A 15,741-nucleotide genomic window follows, 5' to 3' on the forward strand; every position below is an offset into this window, starting at 1 on the left:
AGCAAAGGAAAGCCAAGAGTTCAACATAAAGTGAAAAGAGGCATAAGTAAGTTCTTGACTACCAAGATTAATTATGAGCTTTGGTTCTACAGAAAACCAAACAGCAAGAAAATGAATTAATAAGAGACAAAATCTTGGTTATCATTTATAGGTCCCTGACATTGTCTGCTGTGTTTTGAGATGTACAGCAATGTACATTGCAGCAGAGTATTTTCTTCACTAAAATTAAAATCCTTTTCAAATTCTTTTTTAGATCTATCCAGTATTGTTTTTCTAGGCTTAGGGAAAATTTCCCAAGAAAGATCTGTCTTAATATCAAAAAGTATTATCAGACTTCTGGTAGACATAGACTTATCAGAAATAAGAAAAGAAAATACAAAGTAGGCTTATTCCATTGTTTACTAATCTGGAAAGTAATATATCTCCAAATCACTGGCTATTGGACAGAGTAGAGAGTTTTAAAGGCATTATCAAAATGTTATGATTTACTAACATCTTTCTACAACATATCAAGCTAAGAAATATGAAGTGTTAACAGAAAAAATTATTTTACATTAGGTAAAACAGTGTAAGTTTGCATTTACTGTGATTAAATTTGCAGGAAAAAAATTTCTTGTGCCTATACGTTTGTGCCTAGAGTCAGAGATCTCAACACTAGGTGTGTCACTTGTCTTCTCTGAGAGGTGAGGGGTATCTGCACCCTGCCTTTGGGGTGTGTATACCTTTCCTTTGGTGTTCTTTATTGTAAATATTTGCTTGTACTTTGCTTTTGTTACAACCTGAAATACTTTTCAGCAGTAAGTCAAGAATCTGCCTGAGTCAGGTTAAGTTCTCACTGCCCTCTTGGGGAGACGAGACCTACGATCTCTTTCTGGTGACAGTAATACTATAGTTTTGAGACTTAAAAGTACTTTCAATTTCTTTTCTCTTTGCATAAAGCTCTATAGCTTTACAACAAACACTTAAAAATACCATGTTATCATTTTTCTCTTATGACTACTGAAGGCAGTCAAAGTTGTACAAAGTTGTACTGACCATTGCTATATTCTACATCATGGTATTTGAAATAAAGCCTAGACATGGTCCAGAGACAGTGACACAGGAATTCAATGTGAACCTATGGCATGTTAAATATATGAGATTCTACTACTCTTTTTATAATCAGTAAAATCTAAAAGTGGTAAGTTTCATCACTAAATGATTAAATTTGTATCACTTGCATCCCTTTCCCACTTTTTTTTTTTTTTTTTTTTTTTGTGTGTGTGTGTGTGTGGTACTGGGGATTGAAGGCAGGGCTTTGCACATAATAAGCAAGGATTCACCCATTGATATAATACCCCAGGCCCCACACTTCTGAAACTTCTGGGACTTCTTCACTATTCATATCTCCTCACAAATTCCAAAAGGAAAGAAAAAATGTTTGAGAAAAAGTAACATTTCATATTTTACCACTAATGGAAATCTTCAGGTTTTGTATAGTTTTCTTTGTACAAAGTAACAGTGGTACCATATGGAATTTTTACTAGGGATATTTTGTTTCAATATGCAAAACCATGAATAATCAGTCAAGGAAAGTTAGCTAACATCAGCCTACTGCCAAGAGAGCTAGTAGAACAAGCACTACATGGGTGGACTTGCTACAGTCTAACATTAAGATCTGACAGTCAGATTTAAAAATTTTTCAGTATTTTTGTTAATGTGTACTTAGCTGAAAATTAGATATTTACTCAAAATAGACTAAAGAAAATTATAATATGTCTAAAGGCTACAGGGGAATCTCATAGAAAGAAGTTCAATGTGAAAAGCCAAGTGTCAAAAGAAAAAAAAAAAGATAGGAAATTTTCTAGTGCTCTTTCTTGATCCAGTTGTCCTGTGTCTTTGTGTTCTATTTTTCTCTTTGTAGACTAATCATATCTTCTCTCCTTTTGCTTATATTATTGAAGTCACTTCCAAAGGGCAATGTCACCTTCCTCAGGAGGCAAGCTTCAAGGTAAACCAAATTACTAAAAGGTAATTTGGTGATGGTTTGTTGTTTTGGTATCACAGATGTTTGCCTATGTCCAAACAAAGATGTATAAATTCAAGGTGTACAATTTTCTATATGTCAATTAGACCTCAATAACCTTTAAAAATAAGTAATTTGGTAAGCACAGAATTAGATTAATTTAATGAACACTGAATAATGAACTAGGTATGTCTATATAAACTTCCAACATCAGTAGCTTTGAAAATGTACCCCTCTCAGACCCCTTGTTGAAGTGGTGAGATTGGGATATTGTGAGTGTATTACATGATCCCTTGAGGGATGAAAATCACAAAGCCTTTTTCTTTCCTATGTTATTCTCCTCCTGATACAAATGGAGAATATTCATTTTATTAATATTTTATTAATATTTATCTTTGCTCCACGCTAGAGATAATGTTAGTCACTGTGGACACAAAAAAGAAGTTCTTGTTCTTGAAGCTCATGTTTTATTTGTTTTGAAACATTAAATTATACTTACCAAATCATTCTATGTTTATTGAGATTATCATTGATACTATTTATTTTAGTGATTATTTTCCTCTTCTAAATTCACAAGAAACTTAGAAAGGTAAATGGAGAAATGGAACTGGCTTCATCTCTAACCACATTTCTTTATGATTTCTTAGGGTATTGGAATAGGAATCAAAACTCAAGGCCTTTCCAAGATAGAACATCCTTCTTCCATAAAAGTATCAAATGTCTAAATGTATAAAGGTAAGCCAAAACTAATCTTTCCTCTTCATTTTACTCCCCAGAAGATGGCAGGGATAATCTACTTTCCCAAACATAACTGCTATGGGTAAAAACCATAAATGAACTGCAATCTGCCTCTCAGGCCCAATATGTACTAGAAATCTAATACAATAACAATGGAAAACAAATAAAGGGGATCTGTACTGGAAAAAAGAAACAAAGTTGTCATTAATGGCAGGTGATTTGGATTGATATATAATAGTAAATTGTGTGGATAAGTTATTAGAATTAAGGAGCAATTTTTAAGTAATACAGTTGATAAATTCAAAATGAGTATATGACAAGCAATTGAAATTCTGTGATTTTTTTTTGCAATGGTAATGAAAAAAATGTAAATAATTCATATCAATTAAGAGCATATTGAAGAGAAAAAAATAAAATAGGCAAAAAAGAAAAAAGAGGAATAGCATAATACAGAGACAGGAAGTTATTACAACTACACATTATTTTAGATGAATATCACAGGTATGTATATAAGCAAATAGAGTAAGTCATACTCAAAAAAAGTCAAGTCAAAAAAGGAAACACTAAACAATTTTTTGGTTAGGAATAAAATCTTTGATGGTACAAAAATAAATAAAAGCAAAGTAATGATTATTATAAAAGTAGGAATGTAAAATATGTTTTGTTAGGAGAAATTCTGAACTTCTAGTTGGCACTGAATTTACATAAAGTGTTTTGAGAATTTCATCCTTGATAAATATACAGATTCTGGTCCCAAGGAGAATTATAAATTTTGTGTAGTGTTTTTATATCCTCAACTTTAGGCCATTTTACAACTCAAAATTAATTTATAATGTTTATTTTTAAAGTGATACATGTATAATAATCCCTCAGTATCCATGAGGGATTGAACCCTGGAAGATGACAAAATCTGTGGATGCTTGCCCCTTATATAAAATGGCATAACATTTTCATATAACCTATGCATATCTCTCATTATACTTTAAATCATCTCTAGATTGCGTGCAATACCAAATTCTATGTAACTGCTATGTAAATCATTATTATATTGTATTGTTTAGGAAAGAATGACAATAAAAAATCTGTACATGTTTGGACACAATTTTTTTCCACAATATTTTCAGTCTATAGTTTGCTGAATCCATGGATGTGAAATTAATGAATTTAGACGGCTGCTTATACACTTTATCTTTAAAAAAATTTTTTTTAAAGTTATAGATGGGCACAATACCTTTATTTTGTTTATTTTATTTTTTATGTGGTTCTGAGGATCGAACTCAGTGCCTCATGTGTTCTAGGCAAGAGCTCTACCACTGAGCTACAACCCCAGCCCTACCTATACACTTTCAAAGGGCAAACAGTACAGGTTTCTAAATAACAAGTATTAATAAGCATTAATCCTTAGCCTATCTCTCCCTCTTCTTGAGATGTAAACAATTTCAATGATTTTTTTTCTTCTTTTATTTACATCTGGATTTTAAAATATTGCAATTATCTCCTATTTATTGTTTTTTTAAAATTTTAAGTACATACTGATTCCTAATATGTAAGATATAGCTCTATAAGATATAGCTCACATATATTCTCTCCCCATTCTGCTTAAATAACAGTTTTTAGTAAAATTAGTATCAATCACTCCTATTTTTGTGACATGGAAATATGATGTTTTGATCCAGAGTGTTATCACTGGATGTGGTAAGAAATGGACAGATTCTGGATATGCTTCCTTGACAATGGAATTGGCAGGATTTCCTAATAGCTCAAGTACGATATATGGTTGAATTAGAGGAGGCAAAGCAAGCTCAAAATTTTAGCCTGAGCAACTAGAACTCATTAACTCAGATTGGAAAGACTCAAAAAGAAAGAAGTGTCTGGGCTTGGTGGTGCATATCTGTAATCCCAGTGGCTCAGGAGGCTGAGGCAGGAGGATCAAGAGTTCAAAGCCAGACCCATCAAAAGCGAGGTGCTAGGCAACTCAGTGAGACCCTGTGTCTAACTGAAATACAAAACAGGGCTGGGAATGTGGCTCAGCAGTCAAATGCCCCTGAGTTCAATTTCCAGTACCCCCCCACCCTCCTCCCCCCAAAAAAAGAAAAGAAAGAAAAAGAAAGAAGTGCAGTAGTAATTCAGAAGTTTGATTTGGAATGCTGAATAAATAAAATTCTATTATGGGAACATCTGCCAAGCAGTTGTAAATGAGTACAGTTCCTGCAGGTGAAATGTTAGTGTTAGAAATGAAAGTTCTGAAGTCAATATTGTATGGTTGGTATTTTAAAGACATGGATCACTAAGTCCTTGTAGCATATAATTATCTGAGTTTGGAGAGTTATGTCTTCAGATTATTTCTGTCTTTCCCAAACAAAAAGTTTCCTCTCAATGCAAATAATTTATTTCAAAATCTAGGAGGGGCTGGAAATAGCACTTTATAATTATTAGGAATTATTTATGTGGAGATTTACAGAAAGCACAAAGATATTACAGAATTTTAGCACTATATGACTTTGGATAAGAAATTACATTATTGTAATTACAAATTGTACTTACACATTTTTATTCTCTACTAACTTTTTCATATTGTTTAAAAACATTATAGATTTATTTAGAAGCAAGGACAAAATGTCCCACACTTTACCAATAAATTTTTAACAATGTGATAAAATTGTGTTTTCCTACAATCACAAAGAACCTAATGGATTAGAAGCTAGAAGGATGTTAATGCATATTTTTTATTTCTGTGGGAAAGGAAAGCTGGTGATCTATAGTGATTTAGTAAATGGCTTTTCCTCCCATTACGGAGTCCAGGTTTCCAATATCATTCCTTTCTTGGATGCCATACCACTATTTAACACAGCAGACAAAATTACTGTAAGATTTGCAATAAAACCATATCAGGTGTTTTCAAATGTAAACTTTGTTCCCTGGGGAAATAAGTTACTATGTAAGTGGAATGAAATAAACATCTTTAATTACATGACATGAAAAACAATTCCTTTCACTACTTAGCTTTCCCTTGACATTTCAGTTAATCTGGGCCATTTTCCTTATATATCAAAAGACTGTGTTTAATTATATCCGTGCTTCTGAAATGCCTGACTTTAGGACTTATCCTTACATACAATAAGAGGACATACAGTATTCTCCTTTCACTGTTTCTTGTTGTTAAATAATGCTTGCCCACACTCAGAACATATGAGGCATCCAATCAACTATCTTCATATATGTTATGGCTTGACTTTTTTTGTCTTTTTTCTGAAACTTGCTTCCTTGTCTAGGATAAAGTGAATCTCTGAGTAAAAGCCTCAACATCTTATAAAATTCTTTCTAGAATTTTCAGCCTATAGCCTAGTAGGTAAGCCCTTACCTATATTCTCTGTACTTGAGCAAATCAAATTCTGTATTATGTTCTCTCATATTCTCTTTGTCCTTGTGGGTTTACGTCCTTTGTATTTATCATTTTAGTGGTTTTTTGGATGAAGCAGAAATAAATACATGTGTTCAAGCTATCACATTTAAAAGCTAAATACTTTTTATGTCATAAAACCCAGTAAAATGCTTCTTATAGTTTTTTATAGTTATAACAAATATATATCATATGGGTGACCTTGTTTAATAGCAAAATAAGCTTTTTAAAGTGATAAAAAAGGCCTTGAAATTATTCATTGCTTATTGTTAGTAGTCTAATAGTACTTCTGATATTATAATTTTATAATCTATCAGAATACTGTGATTACATTAGTAATGCTTTATATCTGAATTGGAGAAAATATTACTTAGTTTTTACACATAGAAAAAACTTAAGTCACCAAATTATTTCTTCCATGCTTTTTAGTGCCTTGCTGTCTTTAAAATGTTTTATCCTAATGTTTATGGTTAGTATACACAGAGTATCTGGGAAAAGAAAGAATATGATGAGTTTTTATTATTGATACATATATGAATACATTTAAAAACATTACTAAAACATTAAATATTTCAAAACAGCAAGGCTATTTTTAATCTCTCTCTCTCTTCTCTCTCTTTTTCTCTCTCTCCCTCTCTCATCTCCAAACTTGCCTAGAAAATAGATTTCAAAATTAGTAAAGGGGTAAATACAGCCTAGCTGGAGAATTTAGACTATTAAAAACTTTGCTTAGATGATATTAAGTATTATATACTAAGATTAAAGGAAAAAATCAACAAACATACTATCGTTATTAAGACAAATATTGAAGAAATATTTAAGTGGAAGTACTGCCTAAATAAAGATTCTTAGAACTGGTGGCCATCATTTGAGGCCATATGCAGCATCTTGTCTAATTACCTGCATACACAGCTCCCTTTATGTGCTACGTGTTCCCCTTACCAGACTCTGAGCCATTGGGAACAACAGTCTTGTCTTACCATCTTCTTGCTCACAGTGCCCACCATAGCATATAGCAAAATGTCTAGCATACAGCAGATGTTTATATATGTTTGATAAATAGGTGCTATCAAGTAATTTGAGATGATCAGTGACTCTGGAGGAAGAAACAAAGTTCATTTGCTTCAATGCTGTTTCCTTTTCTTTTTTGAATCCAGTCTATGTACAGGATTCATAATTCTTTCTGATCTCTGCTTACCTTTGTAGGGATCACTTAGATGATATTAAGTATTATATACTTAATATCAATATATGAAAATATATGAAATATATGAAAAAATGTTCATCATCTCTAGCAATTAGAGAAATGAAAATCAAAACTACTCTAAGATTTCATCTCACTCCGTCAGGATGGCAGCTATTAAGAATACAAACAACAATAAGTGTTGATAAGGATGTGGGGAAAAAGGTACACTCATACATTGCTGGTGGGATTGCAAAATGGTGCAGCCAATATGGAAAGCAGTATGGAGATTCCTTGGAAAACAAAACTACTTGACCCAGCTATCCCACTACTCAGTCTATACTCAAAGGATTAAAAAATAGCATACTACAGGGACACAGCCACATCAATTAATCTTTTAACAAAGTTGATGTTTTTTGTCAGACATTCCAATGTTTGCTTCTCAGCTGGTTTTGACCTTGGATGGAAAAGAGGAATGTTATTTATTGGGATGCTTTTACCCACTTCTAAACAAGTTTACTGTTGATAAAACAAAAGTACTAATATACATAATTAAAAAAATAGTGTGGTAGGGTTTATCACAAAAACCAAGGTCCTATGCTTCATTACCCATCTCCCCCATCCCAGTTTCTTCTCAGAGGCAACCCATATTAAAATGTTTTGTTTGGTAGTTTTTCATCAATTCAATATAATACAACTGTGTTTTATTTACAAGCCTATCAGCTTTAGAGATAATTCATTGACTTTTTTTCCCTGTAATACATGAGGATTTAGTGTATTTATGTCATCCCTGTAGTGAGATTTTTGTAGTATACAGAATTATATACATGCACACACTACTATTACAATTATGGACAAAGAACTTTTAATGTGTGTGTGCATTGCTTTATACATAGTAATGCAGTGCACATTATAGACACTTAAGAAATACTTATTGGAGAAATATAATTTATAATATATATATGAAAAAATATATGTAATTTTATGTTCAAAATTTTCTACTTAAAATGTGAATATTTTCCCTGTTATTAGATACTCACAGGAACTTTAAACAATCTTTTAAAATATAAATTTCAGCAGAGTGTATTTTGACATATCATACATACATGGAGTATAACTTCCCATTCTTGTGGTTGTACAGGATGTGGGATTACACTGGTCATGTATTCATATATGAACATAGGAAAGTTATGTCCACTTAATTCTACTGTCCTAGTCCCATTCCCCCTCTCTTCCCTTCATTTCCCCTTTGTCTAATCCAATGAATTTCTATTCTTACTCTTACCCTGCTTGTTATTTATTAACAGCTGCATATCAGAGAGAATATTTAGCCTTTGTTTTTTGGGATTGGCTTATTTCACTTGGCATAGTAGTCTCCATTTCCATCCATTTAGTGGCAAATGCTATAATTTTCTTCCTCTTTAGGGATGAGTAATATTTCATTGTGCATATATACCACATTTTCTTTATCCATTTATCTAATGAAGGGCATTCAGGCTGGTTCCATAACTTTGCTATTGAGAATTGAAGTTCTATAAATATTGATGCTTATTTTAAGTCCTTTGGGTATATGCTGAGGAGTGGGATAACTGGGTCAAATGGTGGTTACATTCCAAGCTTTATGAGGGATCTCCATTTCCAGAGTGGTTGCAGCAATTTGCAGTCCCACCAGTAATGTATGAGTGAACATTTTCCCCCACATTTTTGCCAATATTTATTGTTACTAGTATTCTGGATAATTGCCATTCTCACTGGAGTGAGATGAAATCTCAGTATAGTTTTAATTTGCATTTCTGTAATTGCTTTGATGTTGAAATTTTTTTTCATATATTTGTTGAGCAATCATATTTCTTCTGTGAAGTGTCCAGTTCCTTTGCCCAATTATTTACTGGGATACTTGTTTTTTTGATGTTAGTTTTTTGAGTTCTTTATATATTCTAGAGATTAATGTTCTATTTGAGGTGCAGGTGGCAAAGATTTTCTTCCATTCTGTGGGCTCTCTGCTTACATTGTTGTTTCATTTGCTCTGAAGAAGCTTTTTAGTTTGATATCATCCCATTTGTTGATTCTTGATTTTACTTCTTGTGCTTTATAAGTCTTGTCGAGGAATTTGATTCCAAGCCAACATGATGGAGAGCTGAGCCTATTTTCTCTTCTAGTAGGTGTAAGGTCTTTGGTCTAATGCTTAGATCCTTGATCCACTTTAAGTTTTGTGCAGGGTGAGAGACAGGGATTTAATTTCCTTTTGCTATGTATAGATTTTCAGTTTTCCTAGCACCATTTGTTGAAGAAGCTATCTTTTCTCCACTATATGTTTATAGAACCTTCCTCTAGTATGAGATAACTGTATTTATGTGGCTTTATCTCTGTGTCTTCTATTTTGTACCATTAGTCTTCATGTCTGTTTTGGTGATAATGCCATGCTGTTTTTTATATCAGGGATTGAACTTAGGGGCACTCAACCACAGAGTCACATCCCCAGCCCTATTTTGTATTTTATTTAGAGACAGGGTCTCACTGAGTTGCTTATCGCCTCAGAGTTGCTGGCTTTGAGCTCACAATCCTCCTGTCTCAGCCTCCAGAGCTGCTGGGATTACAGGTGTGTGCTACCACACCCGACACCATGCTGTTTTTGTTACTATAGCTCTGTAGTATAATTTACAGTCTGATATTATGACGCTTCCTGCTTCACTTTTCTGGCTAAGAATTGCTTTGGCTATTCTAGGACTCCTATTATCACTGGAAAATTTTTAAGTGGTTGAAATTAATTGCATATGACTGTGCCATAATTTAACTTTAAACAAAATGTGACATATTTAGAAAGTTAATTTTCTAATGTTCCAAATAACCTGCCTGTAAACAATAAGTCATCAACTGCATCCCACATCCATGATGCTTAGAGTGGATTTCAAACAATGGAATTACTGAACAAAAGTTTTTGAAACATATTGCAAATTTCCTTTCTAGAAAGATTTTATTTTTATAAAAGTATAATTATTTCATTCCACATTATTTACCCCCCATAACTTGGTTAACTTTGTAGATTTAATGTTTATATTGCTTTAGTTTGAGTTTTTTGATTGCCAATGTGGCTAAAGATTTTTTACCTATGTCCATTACTCATTATGACAAAACATTTTTTTCTGCTTACAATTGGATTGTATTACTAAATTTTTAATAATTCAGGTAAATATTTCATAAATTCATTTACTTCTCTGATTTATCATTATTAGTGATCATTATTCGGTGTTTTCACATAGGAAAATAATTTAAAGAATTAACAGGCTAAATAAATATTTACTGTTAATTTTTTTTTTTTTTTTTGGTACAGGGATTGAACCCAGGGGCACTCAACCACTGAGCCACAGTCCAAGCCCTTTTTATTTTTATTTTTTGAGGCAGGGTCTTGCAAAGTTGCTTAGGGCCTTGCTAAGTTGCTGAGACTGCCTTTGAACTTGTGATCCTCCTGCTTCTGCCTCCCCAGCCACTGGGATTACAGGAGTGTATCACCATGTCCAGCCTATAATGAAATAAATATTAGTTGCATGGCTCTTTGTGTTCATTTTAACTTTAACTGTATACTGTGGGTAATGTTTATCACACTTATTTGATCATTGTTTTAATCTTGTTCTTTTTTTCCCATGATTTATCTCATTTACATTTTCCACTTGACTGTGATTTCTTCTGTGATTTAAAAAAATATATGTCTGTAGCAGTTTTGATGAAGAGAAGTAAAGAAAATAGCAAACCTTTTTCACTATTATAATAAGATATTAAGCTTTTGGATTATAACAATTTTCCACAGGGTAAAAGCTGATTGACTTAAGCTTGTCACCTGCTTGTATTTTGTGGCCTGGGTTGACAGAAGGAGGATCTTCTAATTGTAGCTTCAGAAATGAGACACACAATTGACTATTTCCATAGAACTTTTGATGGTGTAGGATTCTGGGCAGGAAAAACAATCAGTTATATTGTCTGTGCTAAAACATTATCAATGGAGCCACGGTTTTTGGGGTAGTTTTATTTTTCTTATATAATGTACGATCTCAGTGTCTAATATCTAGGTAATTATGTTTCTGAGAATCAACTACTCAAAGATTTCTTAAAAGTATTTCCCAACTGTTCATTAATACTTGGTCTATACAGAAAGTTTGTGAACCTTGAAATTTATTACTTTTGTCAAATTGGGCACCAATTGTATTTAAACTCTCAATAATATTATATAAACAAAGTAATTATAAGTTATTTAAATTATTTTAAATAGTATTTGGTATACTAAAAATCTTCTCAGAAATATGCAATATTAGTTTATTTATTTATCTAGCAGTACTGAGGATTGAACCCAGGAATGCTCTACCACTAAGCTAAATCTTCTGCTCTTTTTATTTTTTATTGGGACTAGGTGTTGTTAAGTTACTCCAGGTTGATCTCAAACTTGCAATCCTCCTGTCTCAGTCTCCTGAGTTGCTGGGATTATAGGCATGTATCACCATATATCACAGTTTTAATAGCCAAAAAGCATAATACCCAAATGTCTGCCAGTTTGTAAATATACAAATAACTTGTGGTATATTCATACAATGGATACTATTAAGCAATACAACAGAAAGAACTATTGATACACAATATTATGTTTTGTCCTGCAAAATCTCCTGTGTCATTGCAGGAATGTTTGTGGTAAAACGATTGGATTGTGACAGCTGTGATTTAATCAGTCCATCATAGTTTGAATTAACTGGGTGGTAATGTAGGCAGGCTGGCCATGGCTAGAGAAGGCAGGTAATGGGGGGGATATGCCCAAGAAAGGTACACCTTCCCTGTGGCCCTGTCCCCATGCTGTGCTTCCTGGATGCCATATGCTGAGGAGGTTTCCTTCATCATATCATTATTCCATGATGTTCTACCTCATCTTGGGCCCAAAACAATGGACTTGACTGACCATGGGATAAACCTCTGGAACTGTGAGCCAAAATAAATTTCCCTTCTCTATGCTGTTCTTGTCAGATCTTTGGTTCATGACAGTGTCAAGTGGACACACACAACACAGATAAACCATATAATGATTATTTAAACAAAAGTAGCAATACAAAAGAGTACATACTATATGATTCCTTTTATACATATTAGAAAATGCAAAGTAACACAGTGACATAAGTAGACTAGTGGTTGACTGAGGCTAGGAAAAAGGAGGGATGAAAATGAATTATAATAGGATTACAAGAAACTTTTGGGGTGATCAGTATATCCATCACCTTGAATGAGGAATGTTTTTTTTATGTGCATACATATTAAATTTACCAAATGAAACACTTTAAATATATTCTTATTACTTGTGATATAAAAGTATAAACAGTGCTATGCACAAATAAGTTGCAATTTGTTTTGTTTTGAATTTCACTATTTTTTTCTCATGGGATTATGTTTATTGGAAGAAATACTTTTTATTGACAGAAAAGTGATCTTTATAGCTGTACTGGTTGACCTTGTTTTTATTCCATTAGTTTAATATCTCTTGGTTCTAAACCTGTCTATGAATATGAAATTATATGCCGATCACAAAAATCAAATAAAGAAATATTATGAATAGCCCATGAATTATGTAATTTATTATTTGTTTAAAATAATTTTTTCAAATGGGTAGTTATAGGTGAGAAAAAAAGATTAATATCAAAGGTGAAAGCTTATGACTCATGGACTGAATCTGGCTGTTGAATGAGCAGAAAGAAAATTCAGTAGTTAGTCAGCTGTGAGAGTTTAAATTTGAGTTCTAGTTCAGCTATGTTTATGGATGATCAATTTATTTACTTCTTTTTTTTTTTTGTAGTACTAGGCACTGAATTCAGAGATACTCTACATTGAACCACATCTCCAGTTTTTATTTTTTAATGGTTTTGTTTTGAGAAAGTTGCTGAGTCTGTCTTTCAACTTGGGATCTTCCTCTCTCAGCCTCCCAAGCCATTAGGACTACAGGTATGTGCCACTTTGCCTAATTCATGAATTTATTTTCGTAGAATATGTGGTGCTATTTGCCACAATGGTGTTAATTGCAGAATGGCTCTCTCTAATCTTCAAATTTACTTTTTCACTGTGTTGAATCTGTTCTGTAAAGGATGGGGGTACTATCAATGAGATTCCTTGTAGTTAATTCAGACTTCCTTGTGATTAGTTTTCTGGATGTAAATTTCATTCTTCAAATTAAGCACAGTTAGACAATTTGGAAGTTACAAACCTTAGTCTTTTCTTGGTCATGTATATGATGACAAACATGGACACATTGTTTTTGGTAACAATTTCAGGGGAGATGGTGGACTTATTTTATTATCCAATAAATACCTTTATGGAATTTGGTGGGCATGTGTGCTGATCATAAAAGCTTCCAGACTTAGGCTCCCTATCCCTGAATTTGGATATTGCCCCATGTTCTCAAATTCCATAGTTCTTCTGTAGCACAGAAATAGTATTTTTATTGGAGGGTCAGTTCTGAAGTGCTCTGGGACCCTTTCATAACAGGTAAATAAATATCTTTTTTTTTGCCCTCTGAATTGTAATAGCAGCTTAGATTGTAACCTAAACTAATACAAGATATAAGTGAACTTGATATTTGAGACCAAGTCTGAAAATACATGTTATTCTATTACTATTAGTTTAATGAGATAGCATATACAATATGTTCATAGAAATAAGATGTAGAACAGCTCATCTAAAATTCTTATATGAAAAGACTTCTGGTTGTGGGCTGATAATATGGCCTCAAAGCAGAGAAATATAAACTATGTTTTTTAAAAATAAGGTTGTTATATATAGTGTGCAGGATAACTCTTTACACTGGGTAACAAGTAACCTCACAGTTGCATAAAATAAGAACATAAGAGTGAATGTATTATAGATTTATCTTCAGAACAAGGAGATAGTTGCCTTGCTGGCGTTGTGATAAGAGCAGGATCAGGATGAGACATTATCTTAGAAGCTAATCCAGAAAACTGCTTTGGACAACAAGTTAGCTGGCATCAGTAAGTGAACCCTATACGTAAGGAAAGGCAGGAATTCATAATCTTTTCTCAGACACTGGGACACTTTCAGAGCCTAGCACTTATATTTTGTGTAAACTGCCAAACTCTATGTCAGACTTTCATAGGAATTTTTCATTAATAAGTCTCTGGTGTCTTAATCAAATGAGAATACCCCTGGGGAAAAAGCAAATGCCATTCTAAAATGGGATCACAAGGATAAAGAAAGCTTTAATTGCAGATGTTGGTAGTTTATATGCTCCTTAATTTCACTTTGATTTATTGCCTAGAAAGGAAAAAGAGCCAATTTCAACACTTGGAAAATTTAAATGGTTCTCTTATTGGTTTGTGAAAGTTGGACCTGTGTAAGTTCTATGAAAATTCTAAATCAAAATTGTAGAAATGGGTAACAATATTAATAATATCCAAAAATTATTGAGCACTTCTCCCACAATCAAGGCCTTTGATAATATTTACATGTGATAGGTCACTGTATGTCTGAGAGTCCCAAGTACCATGGCAACAGCTATTTTCTTTTTAAATTAAAACACACACACACACAAAAACATGTTTAGGGCATTGACCCTGATAACATGGCCATATTTATTTGGAACAAAATCTACTGCCTTGGCAAAAGTCCACCATGTATAAAACAGACAGAAGGAAGACCAGTGGTCTATGTCATGATCAGAAACATCCTATTATGAGCGTCACATACTAGATAATGGAATAGTCTAATTGACCCAATCAGTTTCTGTTACAGATAGCATTCCTTTGGAAACAGACTCTGATGATCTTAGATTTGTATGCAACATATTTACTGGGTGTACTCTTGGGAACAATATTAAAGAAGAGTCTGGGAAACAGATAAGGAAAACTTCAACTGTACTGCTTTGAAACCAAAGTTCAGCCGATCACAGAAGGAGTTTTGATGCTGGAATGGTGCTCCAGTTGTCCCATGGATAACATATTCAAAGACACATAAGAACACAGATAACCTTCTCCGGAAAATAGTAAAGGCTTGGAAAAATTAAGAATTCTATTTACTTTAAATTCAAAATTGCTGGATCTTCCTGTAGAATCAAAAATTTAAAAATTCTGCAATGACACTCAATATTCCTAATCTCTCTTTCGCTTAAACTTCATTTTTGCTGATACAAATATAGCTTCCTTTTGATACTATTTATCTTGTTTTATGTTTCTGTTTTAGTTCTTACTTTTTCAGACTTTCAGAATTGTGAAAAAAAGCATAGTTGGCTATTTTAAATGTTAATCTAACAGTTCTGGGCTTTTAAGTGGAGGACTGAGATACATTTATTAGTGCTCTCTTTTTTTTCTATAATGTTTCTTTGTATAATGTCATTTTTTCCTACTTTTCTTCTGCTTCTATTTTCTTAACTTCGTTTTA

This window comes from Callospermophilus lateralis, chromosome 6 (assembly GCF_048772815.1).
Source record: "Callospermophilus lateralis isolate mCalLat2 chromosome 6, mCalLat2.hap1, whole genome shotgun sequence".
Taxonomy (NCBI): domain Eukaryota; kingdom Metazoa; phylum Chordata; class Mammalia; order Rodentia; family Sciuridae; genus Callospermophilus; species Callospermophilus lateralis.